The sequence below is a fragment of the Panthera pardus genome, unplaced genomic scaffold, assembly GCF_024362965.1.
Source record: "Panthera pardus isolate Hobbes unplaced genomic scaffold, ASM2436296v1 HiC_scaffold_16, whole genome shotgun sequence".
Taxonomy (NCBI): Eukaryota; Metazoa; Chordata; class Mammalia; order Carnivora; family Felidae; genus Panthera; species Panthera pardus.
The window spans coordinates 120,082,750-120,101,868 of NW_026526721.1; the positions used below are offsets into that span (position 1 = coordinate 120,082,750).

At 37.5% G+C, this 19,119-nt stretch overlaps 1 protein-coding gene across 3 annotated transcripts in view; it reads right to left on the reverse strand.

The window, feature by feature from the left end:
- PLS1 (plastin 1) overlaps positions 1–19,119 on the reverse strand; it is a 102,945-nt gene that overhangs the window by 67,231 nt on the left and 16,595 nt on the right. Inside the window, exon 1 of one of the 3 annotated variants that reach the window (XM_019438537.2) lies at positions 7,660–7,835. The exons of the other annotated variants lie outside the window; for them this stretch is intronic. The gene's annotated coding sequence lies outside the window, so the exon portion shown is untranslated. Of the gene's footprint in view, positions 1–7,659; positions 7,836–19,119 lie in introns of those variants that run through there. 3 annotated transcript variants of the gene reach the window in all.

A 19,119-nucleotide genomic window follows, 5' to 3' on the forward strand; every position in this document is an offset into this window, starting at 1 on the left:
CCTTACTAAGTTTCTGTCCACTGCTTCTATTCAGTTGAAATCTTCAACTGTAATTGTGGATGTATTTCTTATTGCAGTTGAATCAAGTTATGCTTCATTTATCTTAAAGAGCTGCTATTAAGTAGATAACTAGAATTGACCCCTTTGTCATTACGAAATTACCTTCTTTATCCCTAGAAATAGTCTTTGCTCTGAAATATACTTTGCTTGATGTTAATAGAGCTAGGGTCAGCGTTCTTTTGGTTTGTAATATCATGGTGTATTTTTTCCAATCCCATTACGTTTAACCTATCTATGTTTTTATATTTAAAGGGTGTGGCTTCAATGCAACATTTGGCTGGGTCTTGTGTTTTCACCCAATCTGAACTATCTCTGCTTTTTAACTGGGGTGTTCAGACCATTAACCTTATAATGTGATTATTGATATGGTTAGGTTTAAGTCTCTTATCTTGCTATTTGTCCCACCTGTTCTTTGTTTCCTTTCTTCCTCTTTTTCTATTTGCTTTTGGGTTACTCAAATATTATTTATAATTCCATTTTATCTCCTTTCTTGGCTTACCATGGTTGCTTTAGGGTGTGTACTATACATCTTTAACTCATCACAGCTTATCCTCAAGTGCTATTACACCATTCCACACATAGTATAAGGATGTTACAATGATATACTTTCACTTTTCCCCACCAATCCTTTAGGCTATTTTTGCCATGCATTTTACATATGTTACAAACCCCATACTTCACCGTACTATTTTACTTAAATAATCACCTTTTCAATAGATTTAAATAATAAGAAAAAAATCTTATAGTTTACCTATACAGTACCGTTTCTGGTGCTCTTCATTCCTTTGTATAGATCTGTATTTCCTTATGGTATCATTTTCTTTCTGCCTCATGGTCTTCCTATGACCTTTCTGTAGTGAAGGTCTACCCTTGAATTTTTCCACTTTTTACATGTCTGAAAACTCTTTATCTCATTTTTGGTTTTGAAAGATATTTTGTTGGGTGTAGAATTCCAAGTTGACAGTTTTCCTTTCAGTATTTAATAGTGTTCCTCCACTATCTTATGCACATTGTTTCCAATGAGAAATTTACATTATCTTTCTTCCTCTGTATGTAATTATGTAAGTTGTCTTTTTTTTTTTCCTTTGGCTTCTTTTAAGATTTTATCCTTAGCACTGGTTTTAAGCAATTTAATTACAATGTGTTTTGATACAGTTTTCTTCATGTATCTTTTTGCTTTGGTTAACTGAGCTTGTTGGATCTGTAGGTTTATACATTTTGTCAAATTTGGAAAAAAATTTTACCATGATTTCTTCAAATATTTTTTCTGTTTTTCTTCCTCCTTAGGAACTCTAAGTACATGTATATTAGGTCACTTGAAGTCCCACAGATCACTGAGGATATTTTTAATTTTTTTGTAATTTCTTTTCTCTGTTTCATTTTGGATAGTTTCTACTGCTGTGTCTTCAAGAACACTGTTCTTTTCTTCTACAATGTCTAATCTGTCATAAACCATCCAGTGCATTGCTCATCTTACATTTTATAGTTTTCATCTCTAGAAGTTCAATGTAAGTCTTTTAAAGTATTTTCAATGTCTTCACTTAACTCTTTTAAGCATATGGAATACAGTTGTAATAATTGTTTTAATGTCATTATCTGATAATTCTAACATCTATGTCAATTTTAGGTCAGTTTTGGTTGATAGTCCCTATAATTATGGGTCAAATTTTCCTGTTTTGCTCACGTATTTCATGATCAGTATAAAAATCTAACACAACTGCAGTACTTGGGAGGTAGCCTTCTGGACTATTTTAATTTACAAATACTCACGTATACTTAACATACCTAGATACGTGTATGATTTTTTTAATGGGGTTATGCCACAGATTTTAAACATTATTTTAATAACTACATATAATGGAAAAGGCAAATGAAAACAATGACCTAACATTACACCACATTGCTCTCCAAAGCGGTGTAGATCTGAAAGAGATGAAGAGCATATTCTACGACCCACAATTCCACTTCTAGAAATTTATCACAGAGAAACTCTTATATAAATAAACCAAAATAAAAGTAAAAGCACAGCCTTGTTAACAGTATCAAAAAAAAAAATAAATAAAAATAAAAAGGAAACCACCCGAATTCCTTCATCACGTAACTAGATAATTATAGGATACTCACTTAGTGAAATACTACACAACAGTTAAAATGAAGTAGGTATTTGTTTTAACATGAGAGATATAAATGAGAAAAAGTATATAGCAAAGAATTTGTGAAAGATTTTAAAGCATTTAAAATGGTACTTTATATTATTAGTGGAAAAATATAAAAAGACGGGTGGGAAAAATAATTAACATGCCAACTTCAGGACTGTTGGTTTACTGTTGACTCATGGTTTACTCCTTACAGAAAGTAAAGAGCTGATACATTAAATAAATGGCAAATTGCTGACATTCTTGAATCTGGGCAGAGAAAAATGTATGTATATTATATTATTTTCACTATTCTTTTGCACTATTTTATAACTAGAAACATGAAAGAAAACTGAAGTGGAATAATATCACATTAGGGCATATCCTACAACTGTATGTAGTGATCCTTCTTTCTATAACACATTTTACTTTTACTTAACCATCCTCTCCATCTGGTTTTAAGAAAATATAACAGAAAATATGTTTTCAAAGCAAATTAGATAGCAACTCCCCTAAGTTAACATTTCAATTTCTGAATACAGAGGAAAAAGCTTAAGTATGTCAGGTTTTGCTCTTCAGCTTAAGTAAAGAGCACCCAGAATGAAAGGTTAAATGATGAATGGGGTCTAAAACTGACCAGCCTGGACACAGGAATACACAAACCTAGAATTAACATGATAATTTTTTAAGTTAGTAATACTGAACATACGAAGAGAATCTACTGTGTGCAAGGCACTTTAGATAAATTATCTCTAATTCTTGAAACAACCTCCAGAAGTAGAAGTTTATATCCATTTTACAGATAAAGACACTCAAGCTCACTAAGGTCAAGTAACTCACCCAATACCACTCAGCTAATAAGTGCTAGAGTGGTATAATTCAAACAAGAGTGTCAAGGTCCACATTTCTACTTCTCCATATAAGGTTAGGCCCAGGAAGGCACTCGGGAGCTCCCACAGGGTAATTTAATTATTCTGCTTACAGAGTTAGACTGACCCTTACTCAGCTTTTGCAATCTTGGAAAAATCTTACTTTAGTTAATTTCAGTATCTTAAAGTAACATTCATGTTTTTTATTTGTGTGTTTTCATGTGAGTCTGTTTATTCACTTAATATAAGTGTCTCAGGGCAAACTCACTACACGTTTCATTCTTAGCTAATAATAATGACCTGGCTTTGTGAAAGAAAAAATACATTTGAAATGGATTCTTTATGGTGGCCTAAAACCAAAGACTAAGGAAGACCACCATGACATTGTAAGGAACAGGTGCCATTATCAAGAGAAACAGTCTCACATTTAAGTGCTTTCTAATTTATAAAGCACTTTCACATACATGATCACATTTGACCTACGTCAATCTGGTCAGCAGAACTGAAAATACTAATTTTATATGTGATAGTATTATCTGTTTCCCTATATTATTTTACTTCCATTTCACACATAAGGAAACAGATTCCAAGAGGTCAACCTACATAGCATAGCTCATCTGCTGCTCAGGGTCAAAGCTGGTACTGTTGACAGTGTGCTTCAGTCCCAATCCTATATTCCTTTGGATAAACCACAATGAGTTTTGAATGTCCAAGAGCAATGGAGACATGAAATAGTATGTCAGGGAAAGCAGGGAATCATTTTTCCACACGATATTCAAGGAAGATATCTGAGCCTCTTTTATATAGACATTGAAATTAGATGACTTAGCATAGAGGTTTACAAAACAGTTCCATATGTGGTTCTTTTTACTTTCTTCATTCTAATTTAACACCAAATTCTCCTTTTTTTTTAAGAAGTAATATATTCACTTATTACATTCAATAAGAATTATCATTACTAAGTAAGATAATGCCAGGAGTATGCAATTAGTAGGAAATACAGCGTGGCATTTTCAAGGTTAAGTATCGTTATAAATATTGATTTGCATGGTAAGGCCACAAAACGCTGTAGAGAAGTGAAAACATACAAAAGTGATGAAAATCCAGTCAGGAAGTAAATATAAATTTAGATGAAGAGTTTATATTTGAAATGCCTACATTTTCCCTGTGACATTGATTCTTGAATGTCTTTTGATTTTTAGCCTTTATTGATAAAAAGCTATGGGCACTGTGCCCAGAAAAATGCACACAGATCTCAATTTTGCATATGATTTCAGGGGGTCTGTAGAAGCCCATTCATGGACCTCCTAGAGGTTTATAGACTCCAAGATAAGAACTCCAGCCCCAACATTTACCCAAAAAGTTTCCTTGGAAGAAAACATTTTAGAGTAATTTCCTGGAGAACATGTTCTCAACAGCTTTCTTCAACATTTTCAGTGGAAAACAAGAAATGATTCAGCAAGGCTTGCTGATATTGCTGAGCAATAAATAACTGTGCCTCACGAAAGGCAAACATGTACACGTAGAACCATAGTTCACATCTACTGATAAAAATGTACAGACTTATACAGGAGGAAAAAAAGAGGAAGTAAATATGGGTCTGACAAAGATTTTCCTGAGGGGATAATATTTAAACTCAGCGGGACTTGAAGAGTAAGGAGACTTTTAAAGTTATGTTTTGGTGTCACAGATATGTCTAAAGTTTTAACTTAAAAAGCATATCCTAATACTGTCATTTTTATTTCTGAAAATTATTCCTTACAGAAATAACTACCAAGCAGTGACAGTTACTTACTTATGAGGATGAGTTAATAGGCATGTACAAGAAAAAAAAAAGATGAAAAATTAAACGGGATAAAAATCTCAGATAAAAAAACCTTAAAAGTCATCCAGTCCAACCCCCTCAATTTACAGATGAAAAGACTGAGGTGACACCCTTAGCTCCTCAAAAGACACCAAGAACAAAGATCTCCACCAGAGAGCAGGAAATATTAGAAACAAGTATTAGGGATGAAATTAGATTTAGAAATATTTAACATACGTACTTTCACAAGCAGCCTAACTTGGTCCTTACAACACAGGATCCCATGTCACAAATAGTTCAAGAGACACCCCAAGAGAGGAGTGATATTCCACAGAGCAGAAGCCGGACAGTGGGCCATTGCTCCTTTAACCATCTCCAGTATTTCTGACATCCTGAGATTTATGTATGTCTGGGTGAGTGGATTAGTGAATTATATAACTTAGCTGATAGCAAGCCTACCTTCACTAAATGGACAGGTAATTTTAAATGATGCCTGCACAGAAACTGGGTACTGAAAATATATTAAGCATACAAGCGTAAGAAAATGGAGAAGCAGACACCTCCACTCTTAATGAGACTTCACCAGCTACATTAGAAAATAAAACAGAGGCAAATGTGACCACAAGTTGGACAAATGATTCAAAATTATCAAGACTATGTAAAATACAGTTTTACACTGTCACTGACAATAAATAGTACCCTACGTGTATATTGTACCATGAGATATTAGTTATTACAAATATGTTCTTGGAAGTGGCATATATAAAACGTTTTTACTGATGGGAGTAGCACAATGAAAAAAAGGCTGGAGACCACTGTTCCAAGAAGAAAGAGCTCAGTGTCCAGCCTCAACTGGAATAGGTAAAGGGAGAATTCTTCCCACCATTTGCTACTTCTGGTTAATGATAGCATCTCTTCTATCCTGCAAGACTGAGAACTGGGTTAGAAACATTTGGAAGGAAAGAAACAGAAGTAATTCTAAAACCTGAGTTCTGATATAAAGGATGTAGTCAGAAAAGGCCAGTAAACTTTTATAATTCTTAAAGCAGTTCAGGCCTAGACACAATGGGGATTAGAGATTAAAATCACTACTTAGAAAAAACAGGCAGCCAAGCACTCAGTGGACTATTTTCAGGAGTTCGCGATGTATGCTCACAGTGCATACCTAACCCCAAGTGCCACTCTGTTCTCCACAGGCTCATATTCCTGGGGTCTTTAGCAATAGGTCCTTTTATAGCACTGAAAGTAAGTTGGCATGAACTTGGACTTTTTTAATGGCTAGATAAGGCCACGCCATTAGTAACATTTGTAGCTATGCAAAGTAACATAATAAGGGTAATCAAATATCATGCTTTGGGTGGTAAGCTGATCTAAACTAAGGATCATAAAGGAATGTTATCCCCCTCCTCTACAAGAACACAATTGAGCATTTGGCTGGTTCATTACGAAAGGACTGGCACAAGGGCACAGCCTTTGTTGGACTCTGTGCATAATACAGAAAAGGGAATTCTGGCTCCTTAGAAAGCCAGAAAAGGTTTTTTAAGAACTATGTGAAATTTGTCCATGGCACTTACTTTCTAGGACTCACTGGTCATGATGTGTTTGTTTCTCTAAGAAGAGCCACAGAGTAACTCTATTCTATGATGCATACAAATAAATTTAAGTAGTTGACTCCTTCACAAAGCTGAGCAGATAAGTCTTAACTTACTACTTAGGTTTGAGAGCTCAAGTCACTGCACAAAGGAAACATACTTAACTTTTTAGAAGCTGGCCCCTTTTAAGAAAACTTAAGAGTCTTTAATTCTTCGTCACTAAGAGCTATGCAAACTGCCAGCGGTATCAGTATCCAAGTTTCCTCGACATGCATCATTCAAGACCTTCTCAGCTTTACATGGGCTGGGAACTGCTCATTTTCTGTTTTACTAAGAAAAGAGCTCAGGTGAGGCTGCTAGGGTAAAGATATATGGTTCTCCAGCCAATTTGCAGAAACCATTAAAAATGCTCACAGTGAAAGGCAACAATGCTTATTTGTACACTATATAAGGAAATTTTCTGAAAGCCTTCAGCCTCTTCCCAAATTCTACGAAACAGTGATGGGAAAAAAAGCTTTTAAGTGAGAGCACTATCTCCAAGTACATTCTGGTACTTAAAAATGTAGAAGAGTGAAAATAATGGTAAAGGATTTATTTCAATGAGTTTTTTCAGACTCCATATGGTTAGATATTATCTCACCACATCCCAATACTGGCAACATCTTCTATTACCATTTATTTTACTTATCTGTGGAATTCTTTTAAAAAAAAGAAAAGTTTTGTTTATCCATGATTAAACCATAGATTGGAAGAGGTGTTTCATTAGACTGACTCAAGCTTTGAAGCAATTATACATACACATTCTAAAGGGCACAGAAAGAATGTATGTTAGCATATTCCTAAGAATTTATATACATTTCTAAAGGAAAAATTAAAGCCAAGTCAAAAAATTACAAACTGAATTTTAACCAACCCTGAATAAACCAAAACAGCAGTTTCTTACCTAACAAGTATTACTTAAGGAAGAAATAGTTTTCAAAACAGAAATATTAAAAGAGAACAAAGAATTATGTGACCCTCACACCAAGGTTACTATTTGCATTGATTATGCAAAGCAATCTAGCATCCCAAAGTAAAAATGCACTAAAACGAAACAAAACATGAGGGATTTATCTCAATTTAACAAATATATCTAAAAAAGCAGTTTCAGAATCTGAAGCCTGATGACTGCTATTAACATAAAGGAAAATTTTGCATACCTGCTTCTGTTGGTCTTATATCTTTAGATTTGGAGATCCAAGAAAACAATCCAGAAGGTTTAAAATTCAGTGTAAGATGTGTCTATCCTTCAATTAATCCTCTGTCAAAGTCAGTGTTTGGCCAAAGAAAATAAGCAAGGCCAAACTGAAGTATTCTGCCTACTACTAAGATTTTAATCTCAAAAGAACTTCGTCTCAAGTAGAAAGGCCAACTTACAACATGGGTGTGGTTTGGAGCTATAAAAAAATCAAGAGGCAAAATGTAGATGTCATCATCACTTGCTTGATTATGAATATGGCTTAAAATATACCAGGATTTTCAGTTTAGTCTTTAGATTCCATTCAAGCAGATCTTCTTCCCATGGAATGGGACTGTCCTGTGAGGTCTTATATCTGCCACTTTAAATTTTGAAATGGCAACTTTGCTTTCACCATGTGAAAAGTCATTAAGCAATGAAGTATACATGGAGAGTATCCTGAAAATAACTAGGAAATTGCATTAAACCTAGAAACAAAACAAATCCTACATCCTACTGAATTTTTTTTATAATCACTGAACTCATTTCAAGGAAATGTACAAAATTTACCTTTGAATACTAACTGGAAGCATTATATAGACATATACATCATTAAAGCTAGAAAGTGCCTCAAAGGTTATAGTCCAGTTCCACTTTAAAAAAAAATGTTTGTTTGTTTGTTTGTTTATTTATTTAAAGAGAGAGAGAGCTGGAGAGTGGCAGAGAGAGAGTGCCAAGCAGGCTCCAAGCTGTCATCACAGAGCCCAAGGCAGGGCTTGAACCCATAAACTATGAGATCTTGACCTGAGCCAAAGTCAAGAGTCGGATGCTTAACTGACTGAGCCACCCAGGCGCCCCACTCCAGTTCCACTTTTAAGTGTGGCAAGAATAGGTTCACTTATAAAATCTATAATCCATTTTTGCTGAATGGTTAATTCCCTGAGGAGGAAGTGTGAGACACATTTTATGATGCCTCCATAAAAGTAAAGAATGGCTGTTATAAAACTGCTTCACAAAGTGAAAGAAAAAGTTAAGGGTTTGTATGGTACCAGCCAGTTTAAAAAAAAAAAAAAGTATCTACCGTATGATCCTGTTTATATCAAATTCTAGAAAATGCAAACTAAGCTATGGAGACAGAAATCAGATGAATGGTTGCCTGGAATAGGGGTGGAAGGAGGGACAGACTGCAAAGGGGCATGAAGAAACTTTGGAAGGTAATGAAAATGCTCTGCACCTTGATTGCAGTGATGATTTTGTGAGTGTATACATCTATCAAAACATATCAAATTGTCTGTTCTAAATGAGTGAGGTCTACTATACCTAAATTCTACCCCAGTGATTGTTAAAAACACACTGACATATATTTAAAAGGCACTTACATTGAAGAAGGCTTACTCTTGCTCTACATGGCCACAGAATGGCCGAATTAGAACCATTAGGCCAAAATAGCAAAAAATTTCTGCATTGATACAAGGAAATATATGCTGTCCAAGTGGGTCCAGAGCCAACCTGGGCTACCTCTGGAACAGTGAAGTTCTCTTCACTGGGCATGTTCCAACACAGGCTCAAAGTACATTTTGGGGGTACAATGTTCTCTTTAGGGATTCCTACACAGAAAGTTGCATGAAGTAACCACTAATGATTCTCGCATCAAAAAATTACATTATTTTAAGGAGGACTATCTATGGATGTTTGTGACCCTGCTGTTGTTGTGTGGAATCCTGCTAACTTCCTGACTAAAACAAGGATTTGCTGTGTCTGATTTCCCTCAAGGACTTCACTTCACAGGAAAAGTCAGTTACTTGCCCAATGCAGCCTTTTTAAAAAAATGGATCCTATATGGCTATTTTCTGATTTTTGAAAAGTAATTTGTAAAGTGGAAAATACTTGGAAAACAAGAAAATTTAAATTGCTCTCAAGCACACCATTCAGACACAACCAGGGGGCCAATATATTATGAATTTCTAGTCTTTCTTCTACACACATGTGCATGAATATATTTTTCTTTTAACAAAGTTCGTATCTTTCAATATATAGTTTTACTTAACGTTACTAAGGCCTTTCCCCTACCATTAAGCATTTTTTTGAAAACATGCCTTTCATGTTTCATTAACAGTCCATGTTATGACTGTACCATGATTTAAGTATTCATGTTGGTAACTAAGGTGGTTTCCAATGTTTTACTTTTAGAAATAATGCTTCAACATCCCTGAACAGAGAAAATGAACGGGCCATGAATAACCCGGAATTAGACTTCTCTAATATTTTATCCATCCATTTTGTTACAAGCAACTTCACTTTCCCTTCTGCTGGGAGGTGCTGTGGGAGACAGTTACGACATGCAGTATGGTGACCGCCACCTTTGCTGACAAGAGTTTTTTCTTGGAGTATCTACTATGAACCTCAGCCAAAATTCCAGAGAGAATATACTGATTTGATCTCAATAAAAACTACTATCGCAGAAAGCGATACAGTGCCAAGACACTGCTCAGGGCCAACAACATGGTGCGCTTTTAACGACTTGTGAATATTCAAGGCAAAAGTGTTGTTGGAACAAATACAGAATCAATAAATATTGGAAAATAATAACCTGACTCCAAGTTGCTTATGTAACTGAAACTACTTGATAAAGCAAGAACATTTAGAAAAGAATGTACTGTTTTGTGTTACAATGCACCTTCAGGGCAAGAGCCACATTTTTTTACATCTCTAGAAACCCACGTATTCTTACTTGGAGAACTGTTTTCACAATGTAAGAATTTTTTCCTGTATCTTAAAAATAGCTCATTTGTCAAACTTCTCAAATGTCAGGATAATGGTTACTCTTGAGATTAATGATAATTGGAAGGAAGCAGGAGGGTTTGGGGGATGGGGGTAATAATTCCGGTGCCTTGATATAGGTGCTTATTTCATGGGAATATCATTTTGTGAAAACTCATCAAGTTATACATACACTCATGATTTGTACAGTTGTCTGCATGTGTACTGCCTGTCAGTTATAGACTCAGAAATGGACAAAAAACAAAAAGCCCACCCCTCTGCCCCCACTATACTACACTGGGTAATCTGACAGAATAGAAATTAACATAGTCAATAAAAGATGAATTGGAAACCTCACCACTAACAATTCCAGTTCTATTCCTGAAATTAGACATTCTTTAGCAACGTCCTTTTGTTGACAACATGAAATAATAAATGCACATATCTTGCAGAATTTTGGAGTATCGATAAGTAGTCACTAAAGTTTGCTACTTTGAATCAATTCAATAAGTAGTTCAGAGTACCCACTACGTCCAAGATGTTGTAAGGGCATCTTTTAATGCTGTGCAGATTTATGGAAGAAGACATGAGAGAGAATTTAAAATGCCCTTTGAAAGAATGACAGATGACATGGATTCTTTTTATTACTTTAAGTCATCTACTGGGGAAAACGAGTAGATGCCATACAGTCAGCACCTTGGAAAATGTTTTCTAGAATGACTAGGTGTCAAAACCTGTCATACACGGGTATTATCACAGATAAGTGGAAAGAAAAGACAGGAGGGCACACCAGGCAGTTAAGAGGGCATGAACAAAGGTGTGGAAGTATGACAGCATAGGGCATACAATGAGGAACTAAAAGCAAATATCCTGGTTGAATGAGTGTCCCTATTTCACATCATAATTTTCCCCTGAATCTAAATTACCCTAGAAACAGGCACAATGTGAATGACTTCCCTTTGTAACACACAGAGAGAAGTGCCACCATAGCTCTCCTTGACTATACAAAAGTCCTGAAATATCCTTTACAAAACTACTTGTTTTGGAATCTGGCCCTGAGATGATTTCAATTTAGAAAAATAGCCAGTTAAATCACATTTTCCCAGACACATCAACATTAATGCCTGTAACCCTGCTGGCAGTGATAACCACTGCTGTCTTATCTGTCAGCAAAGGCATACAATGCTTTGGTCAGTGGCAGGCAGAATAATTCCCCTCAAATTCGCTCATGCCCTAATCCTCAGAACCTGTGAATATGTTACCTTACATGACAAAAGGGATTTTGCAGATGTGCTTAAAGGTATGGGCCTTGGGATGGGGCAAATTATCCTAGATAATTTAGACAGACCAAATCTAATCACATGAATTCATTAAGAGCAGAGAACCTTCCCCTGCAGGGTAAGAAAGGAGGAGGAGGAGGAGGAGGAGGAGGAGGAGGAGGAGGAGGAGGAGGAGGAAGAGTGGGGGGAGGGGGAGGAAGGGGAGGAAGTGGAGGAGCAGGAAGGGGAGGGGGAGGAGGAGGAGAAGGAGGTGGGATTCTAAATGTAAAAAGACTGGATTCTCTAGTGCTGGCTTAGAAGATGGAAGGGGCCATGAGCCAAGGAACACAGGTGGCCTCCAGAAGCTGGGAATGGCCTTCAGTTTATATCCAATTAAAAAAATGAGGATCTCAGGTCTACCACCTCAAGAAACTGAATTCTGCCAAAAATCTGAATGAGCCATGGAAAAGACCTTCAGAGAGGAACAGACCTCCAACACCTTGATTTTAGCCCGGTGAGGAGACCCATGACTTCCGGCCTACAGAACTGTAAGGTAACAAATGTGTTGTAGAAGTCACTAAATTGGTGGCATCTCACTAGGGGAGCAAAAGAACACTAACACAGGCTCACACGGTCTTATTCAGAACAGGATGTTCTTACCACTTTGGCCTTGGATTACCCACAAGAGAGAACAGCTATCATTTAGGAGAAGCAGAGGGAAAAGAATAGTATGTTCATAAGGAAGGGCCACTGTTGGCTTTAAGACTCTCCTTAAATAAGTTTTCCCTTCAATAGGATATACACACATATTGGAATTTAGTCAAATATTTGGTTTAGCAGCTTAAAAAGAAAAACACTACAAAAATGAAAAGATTCAAGATTCTACCAGTAATGATGAACAGGGTGCCTTATTCTTAACCCTAATAGACTGGGGCCCAGGGATAACTGCAAACGACAGTAAAGGCCACCCAGTAATTAGGTGCAATGGTTCTCATCAGCAGTCACAAACTCAGCCTGTGGAGCTTATGTTAAATGTAGTTTCCCGGGTCTCCTCCCCAAAGATTATCATTCAGAAGTTTTAGGGTAGGACCTAGAAGTCTGAATAATATCAAAATGCAGAATTTCAAAATTTTGTCCCCTAATGAATGATTAATGCTGCTGAAATATTCCCATCAACCGTTCTCTCACCAACCACCTAAGATCTCTCCCATTCTGACTGAAGCCCAGTGCAATTCTTGTCAGGAGTTAGCCCAGGAGCGAGCCCATCTAGCCAAGTAGGCAGTTAACAGTATGTACAATTTTGGTACAAACAGACTTAAGACTTGATTTTGCTCTTGCTCTTGCTGACAGAGTGTTCTGGGCAAGTCACTTAAGGTCCCTAAACCTCAGTTTCTTCATCTGTATAAAGGGAATGACAAGGCCTTCCTACCCATAGAGTTGTTACCCCAATTTAGCACAGCTCTTGGAACATAGTAACTATTCAGTTACTGTGATTATTAACACCACCATTAATTCCATTATTAGATGAAGTCTGCACAAAATATTTATCAGCAGAGGTAATTTGAATTCTTTAGCATTTTTCATTCCTGTAACAGTATCTGGAAAGATTAAATATTTAATGGAAATAAGCTTCCACTCTGGACTGCATGGAATTGAGTGTGTTTAAAAGATGCTGTATTGTTGGTGAGGGGGAATAAATAAGTAAAAGTAACCATAATATCCCTATCTCTTTGAGGCTATATGTACCTAATGAGGCACAATTTTATTTCAAACCTCTAAAAAGCCTGGCTCAAGCAAAACAAAAACAAAAATAAAAATAAAACAAAACACACACACACACACACACACACACACACACACACACACACACACACAAACCACCATTTTTCCCAGCACAAGCAGTTAGGGAATTTATCTCTTTTTCACCTTAGAACATAAAATCCCAACCACATGGATTGTTTGAGACCAGCCCTTGCCAGTGCTGAGTATTTTAATGGCTAACCAGGCCTCCATTCTAATATGAAGACTCTGAACAACCTGTTCAAGGTCACAAAGCAAGCTAAACAGTCTCAACATCCAGGTGAATAAGAAGAACATACACAATCATGTCACTGAACAATATACACAATTCAGTAACATGAAACTGAATAGACACAAACTGGAAGCAAAGAGCCCAGCGTTCTTGAGTCCATGCTGATGACAGATGATACTATCATCATTAAATGGCCTGTAGTTGGGGTCACAACTAGGAAAATAAATCGGAGAGTAAAAACTTAGTAAAATACAGATATATGAAGAGTAAATTGTAAAGAATGATGTTGGAATACAGTACCTATTCCATTACTTTCTTCCTATATATTTTAGTGTTCTCCCTCTCCCTGCTTGTATTCTTTCCTCTGCCTCTCCTTTATTCTTTAGAGAAAAGGTAGGCAATGTTAACAGATGAGAAAAGGGGCATTTAAAGAAAGTCTTCATGCTTGCACCTGCTGGTCCTTCTCAGTCTACAGTCCTCTGGAGAGAAGAGGATTATCAGTTGGGGGGAAGGCCATTCTCCTATCTTCTGTTTCCATAAGGGCCTATTATAAAAGCAGCACTTCTGGCTTCTTCTCCACACTCCTTTCTCACTTTCCTGAGAAGAAAGGGAACTGACTTAGCTCACTGGTGAGAGGGTAAGTGTCTGGGGTCCACTGAAACTTATTTCTCTACTGTAGTGATTCTCATGCTTTAACTGCGCCATAATCACAAGGAGGGCTTATTAAAATACAGACTTTTGAGCCCTACACCCCAGAGTCTCTGCTTCAGTTCATCTGGGTTGGAGATCACAGATCTGCATTTCTAACAAGTTTTGAGGCAATGCTGATGCTGCTTGTCTGGGGACCACATTTAGGGAACCCACTGCTTTGCTGAATGAGTTTAAAGTATTCAATGTCATGGTCCTGATGTGCCTTGCCCCTTTTCTCTTTAGCAGTAGCTTGTCCTCAGGACACAAGATCCCCCATCCCTCCATCTGGTAAGCAACCCCAGGGCAAACGTCCAGCAAGTCTGCCTGGAATGAGGTAGACAGAAGTTAAAATTTGGGGATAAAAGGTATGAGGAAGACCATTTGGCCACAGGCTGCAATCATGGTCCAGTTCCATCAGTAATAAAGTGGTATTCTGAACTCCGAGAGGTCTGTATTTATTTCTCAATCAGTTCAGAGAATAAAGAGAACAATAGTATGAATTATCAGCCCCTTCAACCTAAGAGCGTTCAGCATTATGATCGTGGCAATGACTAGGAATTCCAAAAGCTGTGCCCTCATTTTGCAAGCAGTGACCCTGTCTTGCCTAAGCCATAATGCTAAAGCCAAATGACACCAAGTGTGCATACTGAATAATGTTCCTGCTCTTGAAGAACATGTAGGTATCACCAAAGTGGAGAAAAGATATAGGGCCTTCAGGAAATTCAGCCTCGATTACTTCTCTGGGTCAATCACCAACAATTGTCCAGACCAGGTTGGCTGGCTTAATAGCTCCCTCCCTACTCACAGCTAAGCAAAGCTCCCCCCAACCCTACCACCCCACTGGGCACTTCCTGATCACCCCTTCTACACATTTTCCATCCTTGGGTCCAGCAGCTCTGATTCTCTGCTATGTCCTGCCCCTCCTGCAGATGATGCTTTTGAGTCTCAACTCTCAAGTGACACCTTGGCTTCAAACCCTAACATGTAGCTAGTCTTGCCCCATCTGAGTTCAGTTTCACACAGCTCCTGGAGCCCTTAACAGGGCTCAATATCCCCAGTCCCTCTTTATCTAGGAGAGAAATCTGGATAGCAAAAGGTTTTCCTTAAGAAGAGCAGAAAATTAAAACACAGTCTCTCAGCAAACAGAAAAGACAGGAAATAGTGAAACCCATGCCAAGTCTTGCAGGTTATAACCTCACTGCTCCCAGGGAGCCCATCTCAGGGCTTTTGTAACTTCTTTTTCACCAACCTAAAGGCTCTCCTGGCCGCCGAGAGACAAAATGGCACCCAGGGACCACATCCTGCCTGGATGTGGCTCATTAAGTAACTTTTAAATTTTGGAGTGAACACATAAAATTAGGGATTAACATAAAACTCAGATTTCTATTTTCTCTTTTAGAATCAGGAAGTCTAGCAATACTGAGGCCACATTTCTATATGGTAGCACTGGGCTAGGCCAGTGACAGCTGCACCCTTTAGATAGGTGTAAACAGCATGCCACAATCCTATGATTCCTGGCTACTCTCATTTCCCATAGAGCATACATAAATGAACAGTGGTTAAGCATAAGCTCTATTACTTGCCATTGTTAATTTCCTGAGCTACCCCTGAACTCAAATTATTAGTACTGTGCTGTTGAGAGACCAAAATACACGCATTTTTTTTTCCTCCTCAGTTGGTAGTTGCTTCCATTCTCATTCCTGAAGCCATAATTGTAGGAATCATGAACAAATGGACAAGTACTTACCCCAAAGTGGCACAGGCTCATGGAGGGTGTAGGTGAGGACAAAGAGGGTAAAAGGTCTCAAAATAAAAAGACAACCAATCTCCTTTTCAACATCTCTAGCTCCCTGATAGATAAGGACTCAAGAAAGAAAAAGTAGCCACATCCTGTGTTGTTTAGGGCAGAAATTCCATAATCAAAAGTGACCAAGTATAGAAATTTATAGCAGACTTAATTTTAAATTACATATAAAGCAAATAAAAGTTGTTTTTGGAAAGACCGTCACCTGGCAACCCTTTCCATTTAGAAATAAGCTAGACCAAAAACAAAAACAAAAATAAAGAAAGAGACAGACCACTGAGAAAGGAGAATCATTACCTAATTAGGAAATTATCACAGTGAAATAAAAGCATACAAAGATCTTTCTTTGTCTTGAATCATCTGTTATTTGCATGTACAATGAACCAGTTGAAAGTCCTGCTAATCCACCATCAAATGACCACAGTGTCATGGCCAGAGACTTGCCCCAGAGTGGCACAAGTTTGGGTACCTTTTGAATTCTTGGTCTTTGCCCATAAGATTAGATTAGTGGCGGGGGGGGTGGGGGGGGCGCCGGGTGGCTCAGTCGGTTGGGCGTCTGACTTTGGCTCAGGTCATGATCTCACAGTCCGTGAGTTCGAGCCCCATGTCGGGCTCTGTGCTGTCAGTTCAAAGCCTGGAGCCTGCTTCAGATTCTGTCTCCCTCTCTCTCTTTCCCTCCCCCACTCACGATCTGTCTCTATCAAAAAAATGAATAAACGTTAAAAAAATTAAAAAAAAAAAAGATTAGATTAGTGGGTCAGTGGTCAAGGGGAATATTTGATTTTTAAAATTCGTCCTTCTCTTTTTCACTTCTCTCCTTCCAAGGCCAGCACTTCAGTGGGAAAATAAAATATATTATAACTACTTCGCTTTTTGTCTTAGAGACTTTCCAGGACAAGAATGGATTCCACAGTGCTTTTCCTCCTAGTTCAACATAAAACAGATCCAAAAGTGAATCAGGAGAAATTTTCAGTAGTCTACTAGGAATCTCTCACAGGTTGTGTTCACTTTGGGATCTAACTTTTCCATGGATCCACCTGAAGAAACAATGCAAGGAGGACTAATACTGTATCTACAGTGGAATAGCCAGCCCACTGTGAATACTAACAAGATCCCTTGGGAATATAATTACAGAGGGCTTCCACATAATATGTCACATGCAGGAGGGTGTTTTGTAAACTCTATACACAAATATAAAGTATCTATGGTTTTTTGAGCTGGACATGATACAACACTCTGTAAATCTGGTATTGCCCTGATTCTCAGTGAAGATTCAGTTCAGAAGAGAAGATCTCAGCGCACTGTTTATCCCAGATTAGAATCTGAGTTGATTAACTTTGCTCACAGACAGAAGCAAGTAAAATTAAATCAGTGAAAACTATTAGAATACTTGCTTCCTAAATGTTTCTTTTTTCAATTATATACTTACTTCTTAGGAAAAATAGTTTTTTTTTAATGTTCATTTATTTTTGGGAGACAAAGAAACAGAGCATGAGAGGGGGAACACCAGAGAGGGAGGAAGACACAGAATCCGAAGCAGGCTCCAGGCTCCCAACTGTCAGCACAGAGCCCCACGCAGGGCTGGAACCCATGAACCATGAGATCATGACCCGAGCCGAAGTCAGACGCTTAACTGAATGAGCCACACAGGTGCCCAGGAAAAATAGTTTTTTAATTTTAGTCACCATTTCTATTTTCTTACACTGTAATAATTAAAAAAAAAACAAACAGTTTAATTTAGTAAAGATATTTCAGTCCCCAAAAAGCCATAAGAGAGCATTAGGAGCCCTGACTCTTTGGGAATGAATATAGACTCTGCTTTTCATTAATTATATCACTTTGGGCGAGTTGTTCTGAGACTTGGTTTTCAGAGCCAAAAAATTAAGACAATGAGAATAATACCAACCTCATGGAGTTTAGGGAAGGATTAATGAATAGCAAAGGGCTTAAGAAAGGGCCTGACATTTTGGTAAGCGCCCAACAGATCCTAGGTATTATTTTAAATGTTAGTGATTCATGATTTTCATAAAATCAGCAGTCCCAAAAGTAATATATGTGGGGATGCCTGGGTAGTTCAGTTGGTTAAGCATCCAACTTCGGCTCAGATCATGATCTCACCATCCGTGGGTTCAAGCCCCGCATCAGGCTCTGTGCAGACAGCTTGGAGCCTGGAGCCTCCTTCAAATTCTGTGTCCACTCTCTGCTCCTCCCCTGCTTACGCACTCTCTCTCTCTCTCAAAAATAATGAATAAACATTAAAAAAATTTTTAAGTAATATGTGTGTGCACACTGCATATTATATGTATATTATAGGCATATAATTTTAATTTGCAGAAATGACATTCACCAATAACTGATGGGAGAGTTGTTTATTAAATAAATGCCTAGATGAGGTTAATTATGTTCAAACACTGAATTTGAATAATTTAAGTAATCAATAAGGCAGTTCACTATCTATTTGTAAGACTAAAACCATACAGAGCTGGTTCAGCCCAAGAGTAAATAAATTCAGGTTACTCATCAAGGGTTTTTTTAAACACAGATCTGGCCCACTGCCTGCTTGCATACAACCTTGACCTCTAAATGGTTTTCATGTATTTAAACAGTTGAAAAAATCAAAAGAATAGTTTGTGACATGAAAATTACAGTAATTATTATTTTAGCACCCATAAATAAACTTCATTGGAGCACAAACAAGCTTATTCATTTACTATTGTCTATGGCTGCTTTCTTGCTACAAGAGCAGAGTAAGGTAGTTGAAACAGAGACCACATGACCCACAAAACCTAAAATATTTGTTATCTGGCCCTTTATAGGAAAAGTTTCCCAACCCTTGGTCTAGACTGTCATTTCTATGAGGGTAGAAACTGCTGGAACCTATCTCAATGTCTGACCTAA